Source organism: Crocodylus porosus, unplaced genomic scaffold (assembly GCF_001723895.1).
Source record: "Crocodylus porosus isolate Cpor-Errol unplaced genomic scaffold, CroPor_comp1, whole genome shotgun sequence".
In the NCBI taxonomy this organism is placed as follows: domain Eukaryota; kingdom Metazoa; phylum Chordata; order Crocodylia; family Crocodylidae; genus Crocodylus; species Crocodylus porosus.
The window spans coordinates 25,228,280-25,241,056 of NW_017728909.1; the positions used below are offsets into that span (position 1 = coordinate 25,228,280).

Here is a 12,777-nt window from a genome sequence, read left to right on the forward strand (position 1 = left end):
GGTCAGCATTGATGGAGGGCTGGGGATCTCCCCCTCCTGGGCCTCACTGTCCCATAATGGGCAGGGGCAATCCATGGGACTGATGAAAAACTGATGCAAAGTACACATTTAGTAGGTTGGCTTTTTCCTGGCCATCGGTTGTCAGGTGTCCCTTCTGGTTTAGCAGGTGTCCAATGTTGCCCTTGCTTTTCCTCTGGCTCCCCACGTATCTAAAAAAGGACTTTTTATTATCCTTGATACTTGTACCTAGTTGGAATTCAGTTGCAGCCTTAGCTTTCCTTATTCTCTCCCTGCTGGTCCAGACCATTGTGGAATATTCCTCCTTGGAGGTGGATCCTGTCCTCCATTCTTTGTGCCGCAGGAGGTCTGCTAGTTCCCTGGAGAGCCAAAGGGGCTGCTGTGCCCTTTTGCTGCTTTTCCTCCGAGACAGAATGGCATTAACTTGTGCATCAAGGATCACTCCCTTGAGGAGCAACCATTCTTCCTGAACTTCCCTCCCCTTTGGGTCATGGTCCTTTAGGGCCTTACCGACAAGCCTCATGAGCTTGTCAAAGTCAGCTTTCCTGAAGTCAAGAACTTCTGTATTGCTGACTGTCTTGCCAGCTTTATGGCAGATGGTGAAGGTAATCAGCTCATGGTCACTGTCACCCAGCTTCCCATCGATCATTAGGTCGCCGATTAGGTTGTCCCCAGTTCCCAGTACCAGGTTGAGCAGTGCTTTAACTGTCATTGGCCCATAGACCTCTTGTGCCAGATAGAGTCATCCACCCATGAAAGGAAGCCTTGCAACTGCTTGGATTTAGCTGAGTGCTCATCCCACGAGATGTCTGAGTAGTTGAAGTCTCCCATGACAACCATGGACCTAGAGCATGAGACCTCAGCCAATTCCCCTGTGCCATGTTCCCGAGGGATTTTAACCCAGAGGGTCTCCAGGCATCCAACCTGGTCACCAGTGTCAGCTAGCAGGGACACGTAGCTCCCCTTGACATAGAGAGCTACGTCCCTGCCCCTTTTGTCTACTCGACCTCTCCTGTACAGGGTATAGCCGTTTATACCCATGGTCCAGTCATGGGTGGAGTCCCACCAGGTCTCCATTATCCCTATGACATTGTAATTATTTGCGTTAAGCAGGAGGACAAGTTTCTCTTTTTTATTCCCCAAGCTCCTGGCATTTGTGTACAGGCAAGAAAGTGTCCCCTTGGGGGCCCTTGCCTTGTCTACCTGTTGTTCCAGGGCTGGGGCAGGGGTGGGCCCCCATAAGCACCTTGGCCTGCTGGCTTTGCAAGGGTTGCTCAGTGGGCCAGCAGTGGCGGTAGTCCCTCTGTCTCCCGGCGGGCTTAGTTTAAAGCCCAGTGGAGCAGGTCAGCCAGTCTGTTGTCCATCTTCATGTAGTGGGGCATCTGTGCTCTTCTCTCTTCATTCTTCAGGATGAGAGGCTGACTGTAGTAGTCATCAATCTCCTGCTTGTGGGCCCTGATGGCACAAAGTCCGCCTACTTGGGCCTGGAGCTCATTTATGTGGGAATCCAGGGACCTCGCTAAGGAGCATACACCACAGGTGGAGGTGACTTTGCTCCCATTCCCAGTTGCTGACAGCCATGCCAGGCAACCCCCACAGCCCAGAGTCAGGGGCTGCGTCTGGGTAGAGGCCAGAACCATGGGTTCTGTTTGGGTGGAGGCATCAGTGGTGCAAAGGAAGGGAGCACCAGTCGAGGCTGAGGTGGCAAGTCATGAGGCATGATGCATCCCCACCATTGCGTGGTAATAGGCTATGCTACTACCCATGAACTGGCCTAGGAATTGGCCTACAAACTGCTTCCCCTGTTTTCAGTCCCTCTTCACTGGCTTCCTGGTCACAAGCTCCCTGGTCACCTGGGCAGTCTTCTTTTATACCTTCTGGGCCTGGGCTGACTCATCCGCCTTGTTAGAGCTTCTGTCAGGCCCAGGCAGCAATCACTCAGCAATCACTCAGCAATCAGCAATCCCTCAACAATCATCAATCACTGAGCAGTCAGCTCAAGAGTTTCAAAACTGAAGAGTTTTCAAGAGAGCTTTTTTATGTTCTCCTAGTACAGCAACTACTGCATACCTCTCATCATCTTTATTGTCCTTTGCATACCTTTTCCATTTCCAGTACAGCCTTTCTAAAATGTAGAAACCAAAACTACATACAGTATTCCAGAAATGGGTGCACCATTGATTTATGAAGTCACATAATGTTCTTTGCTTTGTTTTCAGTTCTCTTTTTAATGATGCCCAACTTTTTTATTGGCTTTTTCCATCACTGCTGTACATAGAGCCAATGCACATGGAGAAATATCTACAATTACTCTATGGTCTCATTTCTGAGTCATAACAACTAGTTCAGAACTCAGCATTGTATATGTATAGTTCAGGTTATTTTTCCTTGTGTACATCACTACACTTGTCAGTGTTGAAGTTCATTGGCCATTTCATTGCCCGCTCACTCGGTTTTGTTGAGCGGGTAATGAAGTGGCTGATGAACTTCAATTTTGTCTGCAATGCCTTACGCATATTTTGGATTTTGACCATATTAAATAAGTTAATATCCTATGCAAAATTTATGATTTCACTGTGCATCTCTTTTCTGTGTCATTTATGAAAATATTGAATAAAACCGGGCTCAGCACAGATCACTGTGGAGACTCCACTCTTGCCCTTCTGCTCCTAACTTTTCATTTCTAAACTAAGATCTGATTGCAGCCTGTTAGAATATTTCCAAGTTCATTTTCAAGTGCAGCAAATTGTCAGGGATAGTGACGTTTAAGTGACCTTTCATGTGATAGTTGGGATGAGAATGGAAACACTGAACCAAAATCCTTTTCCAAACAGAAGTAATTAAGTATTAAGTATTTTTGCTTGTCAGTAGGATTTCTATATTTCTGTATAGTTTCTAGGGCTGTGTGAAACTTCAGTAGCTGATTCGATTCAGAGGAGATTTGGCCACCGATCCAAATCGAATCAAGAGATCCATTAAAAGGTCTGAATTGAATCAGAAGCCTCTGAATTGATTTGGAGTCGGAAGGCTTGTACCAAACACCCCATTGCACCTCCTTGTATCCTGGTTTGGTGGAGCAGCTGGTATTCCTCAAGGTGAACCTCCCGTGGCTGGGGTTCCCCAAGCTCCACGTGCAGATGGAGTGAGTGCCACCCTCCTCAATCCATCCCTATTTGCTTTTTTAATTTGCTTTCAGAACCTTGAGGTGCACTTTCACAGAAACCCCTGCACCACTATGTCTGAAACCTGGTAGTCCTCATGCCTGCATGGGGGGCTACCATCCCTGCAGTTTTCATCCCACTCTGCCTTAACACCCACAAGTGATATGAGTTTTGCTTTCAACAGTTTGAGGTACACTTTCACAGAAAACCCTGCACCTATCTCCTTGAAATGTGGCAGGCTTCATGCCCTCAGAAGGGGCTATCACCCCTGCTGTTTTCATCTGAATATGCAAATAAATGACAACATTATGGGTATTTTAGTGATTCCCCATTATAGTCTATGACTGAATCTCCGAATTGGCACCAAATCTCCAAATCTGAATTGACCGAATTGAATCAGGACAGTGATTCACATCACCAAGTCGAATCACTGTTCCTCCAAATCAGCCAAATCCAAATCTGAAGCAAATACTTGCTGCTTTGCACAGGCCTAATAGTTTCATTCTGCTTCTCCATTCTCTGATGGGTAATGAGAAATAATGATGACTTGACAGGAACTATTTCCTCTCCTTTGGAGCTTCTCTATATGCACATTCCCATAGTGTCTCTCCCTACTCATAGAACACTCTGAACTCAGAGACTTTCTCCTACCAGGACCTACGTAGCATCACCCTTGCCTCTTTTCATAGTGCTACCCAGTGCCATAAGGAGCTGAATGAGTTTCTTCCTTTTTTGTTCTGCTTAATCTGTTGACTTGAAATGACATGTTTCCTCTAACCTACCCAGACCAGACTTGGCCTACCACACCTTGAAGATGTTTATCCTCAGGATCCAGGAAGGGGTATTTACCTGAAACCAACCCACTTTTCTTCTACTCTCCAGAGAAGGATGTTGTCCCTTCTCTGTACTTCCTTCGAACAAGCATCAAAAAAATCTTCACACCAGTGCCCCTATACCGCAGGCACCCAGCTGTGTTGCTACACTGCTGGGCAGCACAATCAGCACAATCCTGCCTAAACAAAATCCCAAGGCATGACCCCCAGTAAGAAGTATCATCTAACAGCCACAATAAGACATATACTCCATCTTGACAGAAATTATTTTAACATGGATTTGGAGGTACAAACCTGAAAAATGGTCTGATTGTTAACTCAGGTTTTAGACATTTTTTACAACTGGTTTAACAAACGACTTTGCATTCCTCTTTTTAAATCTACTCAGTGGGCATGTTTATACAAAATGCTTTATTGTGCTATTGCCTATTTACTGCACAGTAAGCATGCGCATCTACATGTGCGCATACTTACTACACAGTAAAAATCCCTAATCACAATTACATTTCCTACCTCCAAATGCAGGTAGCAAATTTAATCACAATTAATAACTGCACAGTAATGGACATGCAGATGTGACCCAGCAGCAAATTTGCTGCCAGGTCTGTCCAGCCATTAAAGGGTTGGTCTGAGGCCAGCCCCAGGGCTCTTATCTGGGAGCCTCTCGATCCAAGGCTGGGCTTCCTCACAGCCCCTGCCTGCAGGCTATAAAAGCCTGCAGATATTTTGTGCCTGGGGGTACACATTACAGGCAGCCTGAGGGTTTTGCAGGCCCCATGTATCCTTGAGGGCAGGCCACAGCCCAGCTGTGCCTGCCTCTCTAGAGACCTACACTGCTGCTTGGCCCTGCACAGCCGTGTGTCTGCCAGGACACTCCTGTAAGGCCAAGTGGGCACATAAGAGTTGTTTCAGGCTTCTGCAGCCCCTAGCCAGCCTGTCAGCACCCCAGGACTGCCTGCAGGCTGATCAGCCCCAGCATCCTGCCCTGCACCTGCAGCTGCTGCAGGGCATAGCCTCTGCTGTGCAGCTGCCGGTCCCTTGCTGTACCCCTGCATTGGGCACTGCTGGCAGCTTCCAAGTCTGGCAACAGAGGGACAGCCATGCAGGCACCCAGAGAGCCAGCTTGGCACCCAAGATGGCCTCCTCTTCCCCGCCTAGACCTGCCCCCACCCATGTGTGCATGCCCATGCCCTCCACCCAGGGCCCCAGCTGGAGCCCGGAGGAGGTTGATGACCTGCTTGTGTTCTGGGGCGATGCAGAGGTGCAACACAAATTTGAGCAGGCTGGGCGCTCCAACGTGTATATTTATAAGGCTCTGTCAGGTGGGATGTGGGAGTGAGGGCACTCCTGGTTGACACAGTAGTGCCACATAAAGGTCAAGGTCCTGCAAGTACAGTGGGTGGCCATGACTAACCACAACCATCAGTCCAGCCATGACTGTAAGACTATGCCCTTTATGCAGCAGCTGACCAGCATTCTCATACCCCAGGACCCAGGCTGCAACTGTGTGATTTTTACCAGCACAGGTGGCCTGCCCAAACCCCTGCCCCACCCTAACTCCCTTCAGTGACACTTTATTGGAGAAGGGGCCCTCTGACATTGAGCATCCCATCCTACCCAGCTCCCTGGCTGTGCAGTCTACCAACAGCATGGAGAACCCTGTCCAGCACCTGCCTTGGTAGCTGCATAGCCCCAACCCTGCCACACAGAATTGCCAGCCATGTCACCACCAGCTGTCAGCATCACCAATTTCTCCCTTGGGGGGCCCCAGCCAGGTGTCTCCTGCTCCAGGGCCAGGAGGTTGGCCCTCAGCAGTGGGGGGAAGGGACATGTAGCATTGCCTCCCATCATCCTTCAGGCACACTGCCCATAGCACACGCAGAGGGGGCAAATTTGGGGTGCAGTGGAGGCATGGTGGGTGGCTGGCCCTGGGGCACCTCCCCAGAGAGGCCCCCTGCTGGGAGGGTGGGAACATGACCAGCTCCTTGTCCCAATTGTCCAAGAGCTACACATACCCTGAGCCTGGGCCTACCTGGCTAATTTACCATGGTCCCTGGTCATCCAAGCACACCTGATGCTCAATATGTGGCTGGGCTGCTCATGGCCCCTGGAGCAGGGCAATTTATCTATGAAATGTCACAAAATCTCACAAAAGGCTTCTGTCTCCTGCCTCTTCAGATCCAGCATCTGGAGGTGGGGGAAAGGCCACAGAGCCCAGTAGGGATGCCAGGTTGTGGACAGTACCACCCAGGGCCAGCTCCCTGCAGATGAAACAGCTGCACCGGAGGCACACACAGATTGGACCCTACTCCTCCAGCAGCTGGTGGCAGTAGCTGAGGAGTGGGAAGAGACTGAGCAGGCCTCCCATGAGGAGGACTTGGCATGGGAGAAGACAAGGCAGGAGGAGAACCTGGCCCACCAGGAGAGGTGCTGGGTGGACGACATCGCCCAGGAGGAGGCATTCTGAGCCAACCTCCTGGCCCTGGAGCGAGAGTAGCTCCAGATCCTCCAGAATCAGAATAGGATTCTGGGCTGGGCTTTGGAGGCCACAGACGATTACCATTGGACCCTAGACACCATCCTGGGCCTAGTGGTCTCATGCATGCCTGCTGATGCCTGGCCCCCATCTCTAGCCTTGGAAGTTCCCCTAGCAGCCATCCACTGTGTTGCAGCAGGCCAGTGCCTGGGCCAGGGAGGAGGTCCTCTGCTGCCTCCCATTCACAAGAACCCCAGGTCCACCATCACCTGCCTGAGCCCAGCCTCACCACTCACCCCGGCTTCATGTGGACATGGAGCCGGAGCTGCCTGGAGTAGCGCTGGCACTGGACATCAGCCCTGCATGGCCTGGATTCCACCAGCCAGAGGGGAACCCTCCCCAGAGGAGCACCAGGCGCCATCAACCCTGGGCGAGCCCTCCACTCACCACATGCACTGAGATGTGCACACCCACAGCAGAACACCCCAAGGCCAGGGTGCTGGATGTGTTCCCCTGGGCTATACCCTAGCTGCCCCCCCCACAACCCCCCCCCACCACTCTGGGGCAGCAAAACACAGACTTTGTATATAGCTTTCACACTGAGAAGAGGGTTTATTGTTGGTGGATGGGGAGGGTGGTGGAGGGGCTCTGTTTGTTGGGGAGGGAGGGGGCAGGAGGCTCTGTGTGTTCAGGGGGAGGGGGGAATGGGGGTGTGTGCTGTGAGGGGAATAAAGATTTCTCCTTTGGACATGTGTCTGGCATAAGAGTGGTGCTGGTGGGGGCAAAGGGGTATGTGGCCAGTGGAGTAGGTGGGCTACAGTGGGGAGTGCTGCAGGTGGTCTACTAGAGCCTCCTGCACTCAGTGCCCTGATCCCCGCTGTTAAGTGTCTGGCTGTCTTGGGGCCTTGGTGGGAGGGACCTGCTAATTCTGGTGCTCCTGCTAACAGACCACCTCTGCGCACTGTGCCTCCTCTCCTCAGGCCTTATGGAACGGCCTCCCCAGTTGTGGCCTTGCCCACGCCAAACAGGAGGCCCACATACTGGAAGTTGTGGCCGTAGCCAGCTTTGGCAGCACCAGGGTCAGGTGAGTGTCAGCAGGGAGGGCTGGGTGCATACAAGTGTCCTGGTACTCCAGGTGGGGCTGGAGCTGCTGGAGCAAGTCCCCAAACATGGCCTGGGTGAGCTGGAAGTTGTCATCCTAGGTTTGTCATCCTAGGTTTGACGGACTGGGTGCTGCCACCAGTGCTGGCTGGTGCGGTGGGCCTGGAGGCGGTGGGGCTGGAGGTCCAGGAGGGTGACAGCAGCCCTGGCGGTGGCCTCATGGAGCCAATTGTCAACATCCTTGGCAGTGGCAGCTGCATGATGGTAGCAGTCCTGGGAGGGCGCACTGCATTTAGGAAGGTAATGGCTGGTCATGGGGGAGCTGGGTGGGGCGAGACGGCCATGGGCCAGCCATTGGTCAGTGCAGCAGCCAGCAGGAACCTGGGATGCTGCTCATTATTGCTAGGGCCAGGGACTGGGGTAGCCACAGTGCAGGGAGGCAGGGTGGGCACAGACAGAGGTGCCGCGTGCTGCCGCTGCACTTCCCACACAGCTTCTGAGTGTAGGAAGAGGCTGTCCAGAGAGCACAGAGCAGGTCTGCCTTTTAAAAAGGGCTGCAAGGCTCCCCCTGGTGGCCACAGGGATGCATTGCAGGGCTGTGGGGACCTGGCAGCAAATTTGCTGCCTAGTCCCTGCACATGTCAACACCAAGATTGCTTACTGCACATGTTTTCCAATCCTTTACTCTTTTTTATGACTCTTCTCTGAACCTTGTCTGATTTTTAGATATCCTTCCTGAAGTGTAAAGACCAGAACTGGACAGAACAGGCAGGGTTCGAATTACACTGTGACTTGGTGGGGGAGGGGGGAGGGGCAGGTATGTAAAATACATTGGACTGCCCATCACAACACCTTAATAAAATCAGAGACCCCCTCAGGTTATGATTTTCAAATCTTACAGGGGGGGCTCCTATCTCGTAAGAGGGGTCTCAGTCCCCCCCAAGCTCCCCCTATAATTCAAACCCTGAGAACACACCAGTAGTGCCATTGCCAAATCAAAGGTAACAAGATTTCTACTCCTACTTTATGTTCCCCCTTTTTATTAATGCAAGGATCACATTAGCCCTTTACTACCACAGTGTTTTGCATCCGGTTGACCAAGTAATCCTGAGCACTGTGAATCAATGTCCTGCCCCCTTTATTATTTAAGCAACCCTCCCCCACCAGTCTGTGTGGCATTTGCAGGCATTTTTCATGGAATCTTAGAAAAATAGGGCAGAATGTGAAGCAGAGGTCACCTTGTCCAACCCCCTATTCAAGGCAGCAACATCCCTGTCTAAACCATCGCAGCTGTTTCTTTTTTATTTATCCTAGAAATTTTTTTTCCAGATTATTGATAAAATTGGTTAATTGCAGACAACTAAAAACCAATCACTGCAGACCTAGAAACAAGCTTATTGGATTCTGATTTCCAGCAGCTGAAGTTAAGGCTATTCACGTTTATGGAAAGAACCTGAGAATGAAGATTTACCATTTTTGGTAAAATAACATCTTTACTCTTGGAATTACAGCTTGCTTGAAGCACAAGAAACTAAATTGGAATGAAAAGTAATACATGGAGATGCCGCATGTCGTGAAAAAGGTGGAATGTCTGTTGCAACTTCTATAAGAATAGACTGTTAAAATATTGGATGAAATAAAAGGAGATTTTGACTGAGCTGTATTTTGTTAGAAGAAGAAAAGGTGTTAATAGAACAGATTAATCTGTAAACTCAGTTGGCAAAGTAAAATGAGGGTGTTGAGGTTTCACCATAGTTTGTGGGGGCACAACAAAGTTGTTTCTAAGCTAGTACTTAGTTATAGTATGCCAGTGTGGTTAGTATAATGTATGCAGAGTATAGATACATAATTTGCTTGAAGTGATGTGCTTACTGTGTTCTGCTCTTAACTTTGTATATCACATGCAGACAGTTTGATCATATCACATGTCTATAACTTTTTTTTTCAGATTTTGATCGTCTTGAGCTAAGAAACAAAAAGTGCTATTATATAAGGAAATTTAAAAAACAAGATGTTAGGTTTGTTTACTCTAGTTAGTAACATATTCATCTCCTTAGCTTCGAGGCTCTGATTCAGCAAACTATTTAAGCATGTGTTTCTCTTTAAGCATGAGTAATTCCACATGAGCAGTTAATATGCCTACTCATATTCTTACAATTAAACACTTTGAGGAGATTGCTGAATCACTCCCGAAAAGGGGAAGTTTTGAATAAAACACTTACTGGTTATCACTGGATTCACAACACTGGTCAAGTGCAGAGAACAAACCAACACAATAGCACGGTGGCCACAAGCAGACTTCTTGGAAGTGGTTACTTCTTGAGTGTGCTGCCAGATTAATAAACCAACGAGAAAGAAAGATGCATCATTAGCAAAAGTTCTCTCTGTCAGGTCCTAAAAAAATAAGCATGTTAGTCTCTGTAAGTTTGATAGTCACCTGTATCTATGTGTTATGGGTGTTACTAAGGTGGCTTAAAAACTACAGATCCCATTAAAATGAGCATCACTGGAAAGCTAAAGAATGTTTTCTTACTAGGGAATTCCAGGGAAGCTGCTCACAAAGTGATCTACAGAAGTACTGTCCAACTAACAGCCCACAGGCTGCATGCAGCCCCTGACACTCCCGGGCTGCGTGCTGCTCCCCTCATTACTTCAGTAGCTACTGCTGGAGTCTTGGGGCTCCTTTCTGTGACTTCCACTCCCTAACCTGACCCCTGGGGATGGGACCAAGGGAGTCTGCCACCAGATGGTCCAGGGAGATCCAGGGACCCTGTGTGGCACATCGTTGGACACTGGCAAGGTAGAGCAGCGTGCCTGTTCCATGGTGCAGTAGGAGAAACCCATATGCATACAGGGTTCAGGGACACTGAGACCATAAAGCATGGGGGAGGCATGTGCACCTGCAGTGCAGGGAAGGGGGGCGGCATGCAACTTGGTGGGTGTTTGGTCCCCAGCCACTAGAAGTTGGCTATCCCTGGTCTACAGTTTACAGAAACAAGTTTTATCAAAGACAACTGGACTTCCTCAAGATGTGTTGTCCACTCCACATTCCACTGCAGGGAAGCATGTGCCTCAAGGACTTGAGCTCCGAGACTTTTTGTTATTACAATCCCTATACGGTGCACATGAGCCCTGCTTCTCCTCATACTCAGGAGGCATAAAGAGCAGTGCATGCCTCTCAGACCCTTTTCTCTCTATCACTGAACCCAAAAAGTATTAAGGATCCAAAGAAAGGAGGCTGAATGGTGAGATGTGAAATGCATATGTGACAATAAATCTTGAAAAACCTCCACTTTCTAATAGTTATAAGTAGGAATGGAAATGTAACCCACATGCTTTATATATACTTCAGCATCTGATACGTTATTGTGGGCCAAAGAAAGGAGAAACACAGGGGAAATGATGTGGAATGTAGCTTGAAGTACCCCGTTGTTAGGGTAGCTTGATATGTTTAATGCTTTGAAGTTGCACCTGCTTACAGTATTGTTTATATTTAGCCTTATTTAATCATTGCTTAAGTTTTGTCTTTATTAACTTTTTATTTTTAACATTGTGAGAAGTTTTTTTAACATAACATAGCAATGGCCTTGTTACCAGCTCCAGTTAACTGAACATGAGACTAACCAGCTGAATCAGAGGGATGAAAGGATTAGATATATTAATGAAAGTTGATAAGGGAGACCAATGGACAATACCCAAAGTAAGACACTGGAAAAAGGTCAAATTAAGTGATGTGCTTGTGATGGGTCTGTTAGACAAAGGAATATGCTGGCAGGATAAAAGATGGGCGGCATGCTGACCGCAGAGAGACCAATCCAGAAGCAAGGAGTCATTGAAGGAGTAAAGCTGAAGAAAAGCATAAAAGGGGGGTGTAGCAGTGCGGGGTCCTAGGGGTGGCCATGAGTTCCTCTAGCGCACCCTACCATGCCAATGTGGTATTAAAGCACCCTCACATCTTGCTCGCCACGTCTTTGATGTCAACAATGTATAAGGGAGGCTGCCTTTTGTGCTCTCTGACACAATGCTCTGATGCATCTCAGTCCCTGTTCTGTCTTGGGTGACTTGGTGCACCCCAGCCTTATGGACTATGCGTGGCTCCAACCACCCCTGTACCACGCCCCAAACCTCGCAGATGTACCGGACGTTATTTGGTTGATTTCACTCTCTGGCGCCTCACCAGTGCTTCTGGCTTGCCTCGCAACTGTGCTCCCTGGCACTCGTCAATCTCTGTCCCCGCTCTGGGGCTTCTTGCCTTGGGGCTCAGGTGGCCATAGCTGTGCCTGGCCCCCAAATCTCCTCCTCAGGTCTTAATCTCCTGTGGAGCTCAGGCAGCCTCGGCCTTACCTGGCCCCCCAATCCTCTGCTCCCCTTCTCAGGGCTGGGGTCAGTGCACCCCTGAATGTTGTGCCCTCTCTGGCACCGGGGTCCCCACGCTACCGTGGAGCCCCTATGAGGCCTCCTCCAACCCTTATAGCCTCACCTGGTCCTCCGGTGTAACAACAATAAAAACAATAACACAAGCCCCTGGGCTATAACACAAAACTAAACCTCATGGCTAAACGTTCTCCAAACCACACCACATCTCTCACCCACGTAACTAGCAGCTTACACATCCCGGCCTTTTTCTCTTTCCCACATTCAGGGCCGATATCTTTCCCTTAGTCAGGCAGTACTCCTTCTTCCTGGCTGCCAGCGAAGAGAAAGCACTCGTAGCCTCCAGTCTGGGTCTTATAGTAGTCGGCCCTGCCCCTTCCGGTCAGCTGACTCACCAGGTGTGGGCCTTTAGCTCCTCCTAGTTGCCCCTGAGCCCATACTGCTGCTTTTCAAGTAGCAGGCACCTTAGCAAGGAAGTTCAGAATAACTGAGGGATAAGACAGAATCTAGGCGGGGGAGACAAAATGTAGAGTAAAGGACAAGTCTGTAGATTCAAGGTATAGACTGATATAATAACTATATCAATATCAAAGGATGCCCATATAAGTTGTTAGGATGCAACTGGTATAGTGGCATTTTTATTTAGTGGTTCTTTGGCAATCCCTTGCAGTCGAGGATGGTTGTCTTTCATGGTTGTCTTATCTGTATGTCCAAAGAGGGCTGATGAGGCCTATCCAGGATCAACAGACTCTACTGCAGCTTGGACATGTGTTTCCATGTGGGGAAAGTGGCACTGGATTCTTGATTTGGTCTG

The 12,777-nt window shown here is 49.3% G+C and overlaps 1 long non-coding RNA gene across 1 annotated transcript; it reads left to right on the plus strand.

Moving 5' to 3' along the window:
• Window positions 1-8,783: 8,783 nt before the first annotated feature.
• Window positions 8,784-12,550, plus strand: LOC109307830. Its single transcript, XR_002100369.1, has 2 exons — window positions 8,784-11,458; window positions 12,424-12,550. It is a non-coding gene; the product is annotated as an uncharacterized LOC109307830 (long non-coding RNA).
• Window positions 12,551-12,777: the final 227 nt, after the last annotated feature.